We start from the raw sequence: 8,608 nt of genomic DNA, 5'->3' as shown, positions 1-8,608 counted from the left end.
TATATATATATATGAAATCAGTGGCCAGGACTAAAAAAACTAAAGATTAGAATGAAATCTTGTTCTTTTCTTTTTATGAAAATGTATCATGAGCTTCTCTTCTCCGATAATGGAAAAGCTCCAGCTGCTCAGAGGACCCGTGTGTTTCTTGACTGGCAACTGGCTATGTCCAGGCAGGCAGCACATGGGAGCCTTCCCTCAGTCAGGGTACCTCTGTGGAGAAGGTAGTTAGCAGGCCCCCCTTCTCCATCCTATAGCTTTCCACTGCAGATCCTCCAGCAGTGCTGACTTTCCCAAGCCCCCATTCCTGCACCCCGGAGACCAGCCTTTCTCCAGGGCCTCAGAGGCAGGGTTTTTTTTTTTTTTTTATGAACATAGTGTTTGTCTTGAGGGGTAGCAGATGCACTGAGGGCTGCATCGTCACAAGAAGCACCATTCAGGCTTTTCCAGGGACCTTTGCATAGTGGTCTCTTTGTTCAAGAAAATGTGGGCTAAAAGACCTCCTCTCCCCCTCCCTTCCCCCACCTTAGGGCCTTCAGCAGCCGCATCTCAGCCACCTAAAGAAAGCAAAGGCTAAGCATCTAGGGGGACAACCAGTGGACACACTGACAGTAGAGGAGCGTAGGTGTAAACGGGGTGGGGATGTAAACTTCTGGGGAGGGGGGCGTGAATTTTAGTTGAAGTCGGAAGAAAAAAAAACAGCCCTTGGAGAAGAGTGCTAGCTAGAAATGTTCTCCTCTGAGCGGGAATATTAACAGTGGCACCTTCTGACTTAAGGTGGCATCTTTCTCCATCGTTATCAATCTCACGAGAGATTTCCTGCCATCTGTAACATTGCTGCTTCAGGCCTCCATATGAAAGTCCAATCTGGCTGCATAAATACTGGCTGATGAAGAGTAGGTGTCTGAGAGACTGGAAGAGAGGCAGTCCTCTGTCAATGATGGAACAGAATTCATTCATTAAAAAAAAAAAAACCCTGCATTTATACAAGCCATTCAAGAAGAAATCTCTCTTCCTCTTTTTTTGTCCTCCCCCAGCTCTCTCTCATCCACCTTCCTCATTTTCTTTCTCTGTCACTGTCTCATAATAGAGTTCATGACAAAGTCAGCATAAAAATGGTCTTTGCCTAAAACATTATACCTTGGAGATTAAAAATAGGGATTCCACATGGACTTTGCTGACACAAGGTGGGCAATTTTTCCCCCTTCTTTCAGGGAGAACGCTGTAACTACATAGATTAGCAAAACCCGTGCAGGAATGGATGTAAAACAGATTTATCTTGGCGTCAGCTTTATCTGATCCATTTGGTCTTGCACAGTTTGGATCCTTCTTTTGTTACAATAACCAGCATTCAAACATCTATATCCTCGGGGTATTAAATGTCAGCCTCTTGCTGTACCAGTCAAGGAGAGATGGTTGACAATATGTGAGCTAGAGGAGCCCTGTCAGTGTACAAGGGAGAAGCATTCCTGGTCCACCCAGACTGGCTTGCAGTATGGTCTCCAGGAACTCCTAACACCTCCCAGCATCATGGTAGCAGGGAGGAGGGGTGCTGGAGCTTGCCGTGACCATTTATATCCCTTTGCAAAGAATTCAAAAAGATTTCCTGTCACTGACAAGGACAGATTTGTTAGAGGGCTCTCAAGGAAATGGACAATAGCTAATTAATTGAGCCTTCCACGACTTTCTGTCCTGTCGTTTTTCATTTATCTGCTGTAGTATTTTACCTCACAGATCTCCTTTCTCTTCTTTCCTTCCTCCCCACTTCCTTTGTCTACCTCTTTTTATTATTCTTGCCATTCTTCTCTTCTTCTAGTCCCGCTCCTCTGCCACAGATCTCTTTGTTCTTTCTTTTATAAAATCCACCTCTAAAAAAAAAATCTAAATAAAGTATAAATATACAAAGCTTTTTTTTTCCTTTCAGGAATATGGGTATATTTTCTCTGAGTCTGGGAACTGTCATCTTTTAAGGTTGTAGGGAGGCTCAGAAATTTCCTGTTTGTCTTGCGTACATAAATTGGCATCTCCAAAAAGGGATTGTGGTATTGGGGTTTTGGTTAAAAAGAATGTACGGTCGATTAGGATGTAGCTCAGTTGGTAGAGTGCTTGCCTCGCATCCACAAGGCCTGGGTTCAATCCTCAAACAAGGCACACATGATAGCGATGGCTGACACCTATAACCCTAGCACTTCAGAGGCAGAGGCAGGAGGATGAGGAGTTCAAGGTTATCCTGCACTACATGCTGAGTTTGAGGCCAGCTTGAGCTACCTGAGACCTCTCCTCAAAAAGCAAAGCAAAGCAAAACAAAACAAAACAAATAAAATACCACCTCCAAAAAACCCCCAAAATTGTCATGAAATTGGCTTCTTCTTCTTCTTCTTCTTCTTCTTCTTCTTCTTCTTCTTCTTCTTCTTCTTCTTCTTCTTCTTCTTCTTCTATTATTATTATTATTATTATTATTATTATTATTATTATTACTGATGTTGTTATTACCCAGAAATGGATAAGGTGTTATTATGGCACATGGAATGGGTTGTAAAAAAAAGAGAAATATATAAGTTATCTCAACAGAAGTAAACAAATGAAGACTGGATTAGTGAAACAGATCAAGACCTCACACGCTTGCTTCATTTGATTGACACAATAAGGGCCAATCAAATGAAGCAAGCGTGTGAAGTCTTGATTGGCACTACTTTGGTATTTCAAGTGTCTAGAATCTTAGAATTAAAAACCTAGATCCAAAACACCCTAGTTCTCAGGCTCAACCATGGCATTAAATTCCTGATACTCTAAATGATCCAGTGAGTAGGGGTATCGCTTACTGATATGTCTGGGACAATATGACACTGCTTTCCTTAAAATTCTATATACTAATTAAGAAGCCAAAGTAAAATCTGAATGGCAAAGAGAAAAACCATTCCAACTAAGAGAAGGGCAAAATCCCATCTTACCTGGCTTTCTGTACTCCAGTTTAATCCCTTTGAAATCATGATTTTATTTTATATTTTTGTGAGTATAATTAAAGTTCTAAATACTATAATTTTAGGATTTTGTTTGTCCATGTTTAGAAGTATATTTTTATGTTCTGTCGTGGAAGTCTGAGATGCTAATAGTTGATTGTTCTCAGTATTTCCCTCCATCCCTTCTCAGTGCCCTGGGAATTTTCTGACTGTTATTATTACAGCAATTTTAATGATTGGCTATATGCCCTCACAAACTTCCCATTCCCTGTTCATGAAGTCGGAGTTTCAATTATGAAATTCCCACTATATAGCCTATTTACATTTATCTCTATATCTTTTCCTTTTTTTCCTGCTTTTTTATTGCATTTCTGTTTATGTTCTCAAAATTTAAAATATGCATGTTATTTCAATTCCGCTTCTCTTTAGTGGTTCTTTATGCATTGATGGCAACTATTTAATTAACCGACTTTTGTGCATGTATGTTAATATGTGTGTGGTTGTGCAGGTGTTTGTGTACACATATGGAAGAGAGGACAGACAGCCTTGAGGATTATTCTTCAGGTGTCACCTAGCTTTTTGTGAGTCTCTCACTAGCCTGGAGGCTGCAGATTGGCTAGACTGACTGGCTAGTGTCTCAGAGAGGAACCCATTTGTCTCTGCCTCCTCAGTGCATGCTACAAGTGCATGCTAATATACCTGACTCATTTTTTTTTTTTTAAAAAGTAGGTTCTTAGAATTGAACTCAGGTCTTTAAACTTGCAAGACAGGCACTTTTCTGATTGAGCTATCTCCTCAGCTCTAATTCCAAATATTAGCCACCAGGACAATAATATTTATAGAACTTATCCCAACGAATGAATGGGTTCAAAAAGAAGGGCGTGTACTGTGAGTCACTGTCAGTATCCTACCCCACAGAGGTCACATATCTTGCTCTTGATTTCTTTGGCACCCCTCCCTTTGAAGTCATGGTGAGTAGTTATTTTTCTCCATGTGCCTATCTTTTCTCACTTTTCTCCTGATACTGTATTTGCATTTTATTGGATCATTTTCCTGGCACTTTAAAAAATTAAATATAGAGTATAATAGCTAAAATCTTTCTCTAGGTTTATTGTGTATCTGAAAGTGTTTCTTTTGACTTCACTTCTGATCAATAACTGGACCAGATATAGGTTGTAAACTGTCAATGTTTTCCTTAAAAGTCTTTTGGGGGTGAAAGACTGAGAAAGGGTCTTATTGTAAATAGCTCGGGCTGACCTCAAATTTACTATATAGTCTAGGTTGACCTCAGACTCCTGACAATCCCCCTGTCTTGCTTTCCTGAATGAGGGAATTATAGGTATGAACGATCACATCTATCTTTGTCTCAGGATTTTTAATGAATTTCTCTTATTGCTGGTAAGAACTATGCTTTTTCATTTGTTTTCTAGGTAACTTTCACTTCTAATATTTTGTAGAAATTTTGAAATTTTACCAAAATTTATTAAGCTGTGTATAGTGTCTGCTGCTAATGTAGCTCAATGCCAAAGCCCTTGGTTAGCATGTGTGAGGACCTGGGCTCAACCCCGAGCACTGAAAAAAGTCATCGAGTTGTGTGAAAATTCTGTTCACTTTTCCTTTAACCCAGTCATTCTCAACCTTCCTCACACTGTGACCCTGTAATGCACTTCCTTATGTTGTGGTGACCCCAATCATAAAATGATTTCTTTGCTACCTCAGAACTGTAATTTTGCTACTGTTATGAATCATAATGTAAACATCCGATATGTAGGATATCTGATATTTGATCTTAAAGGGGTCATGACCCACAGGTTGAGAACCACTAACTACTTTAACCTGTCATACTTTTCAGCATAACCAATGATATCTATACTTCTGGGACTTAATGCTTATTGGTCCTCTGATTTATTAGTCTCTTTTTTTAGTATCTAGATTTTGCTCTTAGAACTTACATATACTACATATATAGAGACCCCAGTCTTATCTTCCAAAATCTCATAATTTCTATTCTTTTAATGAAATTTTTCTCTATCTAGCTATTATAACCATGCATTTTGTTATTTAATTGCCTATTCAATTAAAGTCATATTTTTAATTTTTGTTTTTTTTTTCTTGTGCTTGGATTGCCTTACTTCAGAGCAGTGATGATGATCTTTTCATTCACCTACTTATTTTGATGTGTCCTCAACATCTGCTCAGTCTGTATGTGTTTGTGTTTATGTGTGCACACATTAGTGTATACAGGTGTGTGTGCACAGGTGTGTATATTTATGTTGCTGTCAGAGGTCAGTCTGAATATCTTTCTCAATTATCTTTCACTTTAGTTTGTGTGACAAGTTCTTTCACTGTATTGGTCTTCCCTGATTCAGGTAGATTGGCTTGTCTTTCTAGCCTTGGGAATCTTCCTTGCCAGAGATTATGGACATTGTGTGCCATCTTTTTACATAGGTGCTGAGCTTGAAAACACAGGTTCTTATGATTTAGGGCAAGCATTTTTACCAACTGAGCATCTCTTCAACCCTTAAGGACGCATCTTAAAACATTAAAGAGTTTTATTTTCATGTTCCTGTAACAATTTTGTTTCTTCTGATGTCAAATTGAGTCCAGTTTTAAAAAAAATGCCAGCTGATTTCCTCAAATGTCTTGCTAAATATAAATAAAGGAGTTATTTGATCCATATAAATTGCTTCCATGGTGCCTGCTATAGTTTTAGGCTTCTCTCTTAACTGGAAAACCTTACGTAAGGCACTCAGAAGATGAATAGATGGGCCAGTGTTCTCAAAGAAACTATGAATAAAGAAGAGGAATTTAAGTTAGGGGTTTTGCCACAGTCCCTCAAGCAGTAGAACTGCATTCTAGAGTTCGAGCATTTTAGTTAGTTTTACTCCTAAATAGCACTAACTCTTCTTCCTTCCTCTTTACATGTTCTAGTATGGACCATTACTAGAGTGATGAATTAAGCTCCATCAGGTCCGATTTCCTACACTAACCCCCTTTCTAGTCATATCTCCAGTATTCCCAGAGAGACAAGCCATGCTTTATCCTGAGGACAAACACTGCTTCTGCTAATCATGCTAGGCTCTGTGATCCTTGGAATACAGCAATGGGCTGATTAATACTATAATTCATATTGAAATTCCATAGTTTACCAACCTGACGATGAGGAATCCTTTGGGTAGGCTGTGATATTTTTGGACTGAACTGTTTTGAGAGTTTGTCTTTTAGACGGTGAATTTTTCCACTCTTACTATTTTTTAGAGATATATTTTTTAATTAATTATTTGAAAACATCATATAACATATTTTGATAAATTTTGCCTCCCGGCTCCTCTCCTTACTTCTCCCCAAACCACACCCCTCCATATCCCATCCCAACATTCTGTTTTCCTCCTCTGCCTATTCCTCTATTTCTTTTTCCTTATTTCTCATTCTCCTCCCCCTCATTTTCCTTCTTCTTCTTCTTCTTCTTCTTCTTCTTCTTCTTCTTCTTCTTCTTCTTCTTCTTCTTCTTCTTCTTCTTCTTCTTCTTTATTGTTTACTTCAAAGGCCCAGAAACCTTTGCACTCTGATATTTCTTTTTGATCTTGTAGCTCTGAGTTTCTAAAACTACAGTCCACCTCTTGCCTGGGCCAGAGAGGTGAATGCATAAGACAACTCATAGCTTTGGCCAGTTAGTTTCCTGTCTCTTTAACAGAGGGTGAAGTCTCTTCAGAAATGAACCACGGGGTTTAGCGGGTTGGCTAGGTGAAAGGGTGTGGTTCACTAGCCCTAGGGCACATGCTGAATATTGTCTGATAAATTGGAAAAATAATAATAAAAAACCCATTCTCATAACAAGACTTGACTGTGCAAGGCGTCTCTTTCAAAACAGTACTCAGGAATGAGTTAGAATTGTGCTATTGAAACCTTAATAAAAACCCAAGATTTTCAGACTTAAACATTTTTTTTAGCATTTTAAAATAGCCCATTAGTGCCTGAGGGGCTTAAGCTTGTAATACATAATTAGGCATTTTCAGTCAGTAAGCCTGGAATCACATATTCATGGCAATCCAACATCTTTGCAATCTTACTCTTTTTCCTTGCACAAGGAAGGTTGAAATATTAATTGCTGTATCAGCCATTTTAAGGTTTAATGTATTTTTTCCCCTTTCTAAGGGTAGCATACCTCCTGCATGACTTTTAACTGTCTTTTCTCACAGCGGCTTGAGAGATAAGCAACTGTATGTCTCTGGAAGTAATCTATAAATCATATTCGAATTCATGTGTCCAAATGATCCTTTCTTTAATCTCGAAAATGATTTGACTGGAGGCTTGCTAGTGAGCTTCAGTTGGAGACATTGGGTTTTCCACCCACTCATATTCCTGTCAAACAGTGCTGAGAAAGGGAGTCGAGTGAGGTTGGGGAAACAGGCCTTCCAAGTCTGCCAGCGAGAGTGGCTACGGGTCCAATAGGGCACCTGGTTTATATCAGTAAGTCCTGATTTTTGAAAGGCAAACAGAAGAAAGAGAATGGTATAATTTGGTTGTCACTGGAAGAGGCATCTCTTGTGACTTCTCCTTGCCGTGTTATTACTCTCACACAATGAGTCTAAGCATTGTTTAATGTTTTAGAATATGCCAAAGGGAGGGTCGGCAAACCGTTTCTTACTGGTCAGCTGAGTAGGATTTCAAGATCGACAATAGCTTCTGGTCTGCTCTACCAGTTCGACCAGTTTCTAGCACCCATTCTTTGGGCAATCACAGACTTTAGCCTGAGCCATATTCCTTCTCACCCTGGTGCCTTTCCTCTGATATTCTTCAGCCCAGAATATTTTCCATTTATGCTTCTTCTAGCTCTGAAGCTTTTGCACCAAACAAGTCACCTCTCCGGCTTTCTTTCAAAACCAAAGAACGAAATAAGAACTAAATGACTTCTTCTGAGACCTCGTTATGTTCTTTAACACTCTGCTAGCTGAGTGGGAAATAGAAAAGATGTTTAATTAACATCCACTCTCTGCAGGCACTGGACTAGGTCATATGCATTAAACACGAACAACCAAGTCAGCTATCACATCCTGTACAATTTCTAGTTTGCACACAGAGAAATAGAAACTACCAACCTAGTAAATGGAAGGACTACTACTAGCTCCTGTGTCCCTGTGACAGCAACCCCATGCTCTTTCTGCCACTATATATTATACCACAGCATTCCTGCCAGTGGATTTATAATCTAGTTAGAGTGCAAGATATACATATAGAACCACAAAATGCCCAATCTCAAGATCATGCAGACCTTTTAACATCATAAAGTTCAACTCTATCCTGGATATTGAGTATTTTATATATCACAAGAGTAAGCAAATATATATATGCATATATATATATATATATATATATATATATATATATATATATATATATATATTTAATCAGAAAACCTTCAGTGACAGGTCATATTGGATGAATTCGCCTTGGTGAAACACTTTCAATTTGTTTTTATTCGATGCTGTATTTCATGTCTTCTTTTTTTTTTTCAGAAAGCTTTTTGTTATTACATGGTCATCAATACTGTTTCTGCACGTTCTCTATTTTCTCAGGATGGCATAGATATAGTCATCTTGACTCAGAAATGTTCTCTGTATCTATATGCATACCACTAGACTATCCCT

Source organism: Alexandromys fortis, unplaced genomic scaffold (assembly GCF_014885135.2).
Source record: "Alexandromys fortis isolate MF-2015 unplaced genomic scaffold, M_Fortis_MF-2015_v1.1 scaffold_18, whole genome shotgun sequence".
Classification (NCBI taxonomy): Eukaryota; Metazoa; Chordata; class Mammalia; order Rodentia; family Cricetidae; genus Alexandromys; species Alexandromys fortis.
This window is presented reverse-complemented; position numbering follows the sequence as displayed.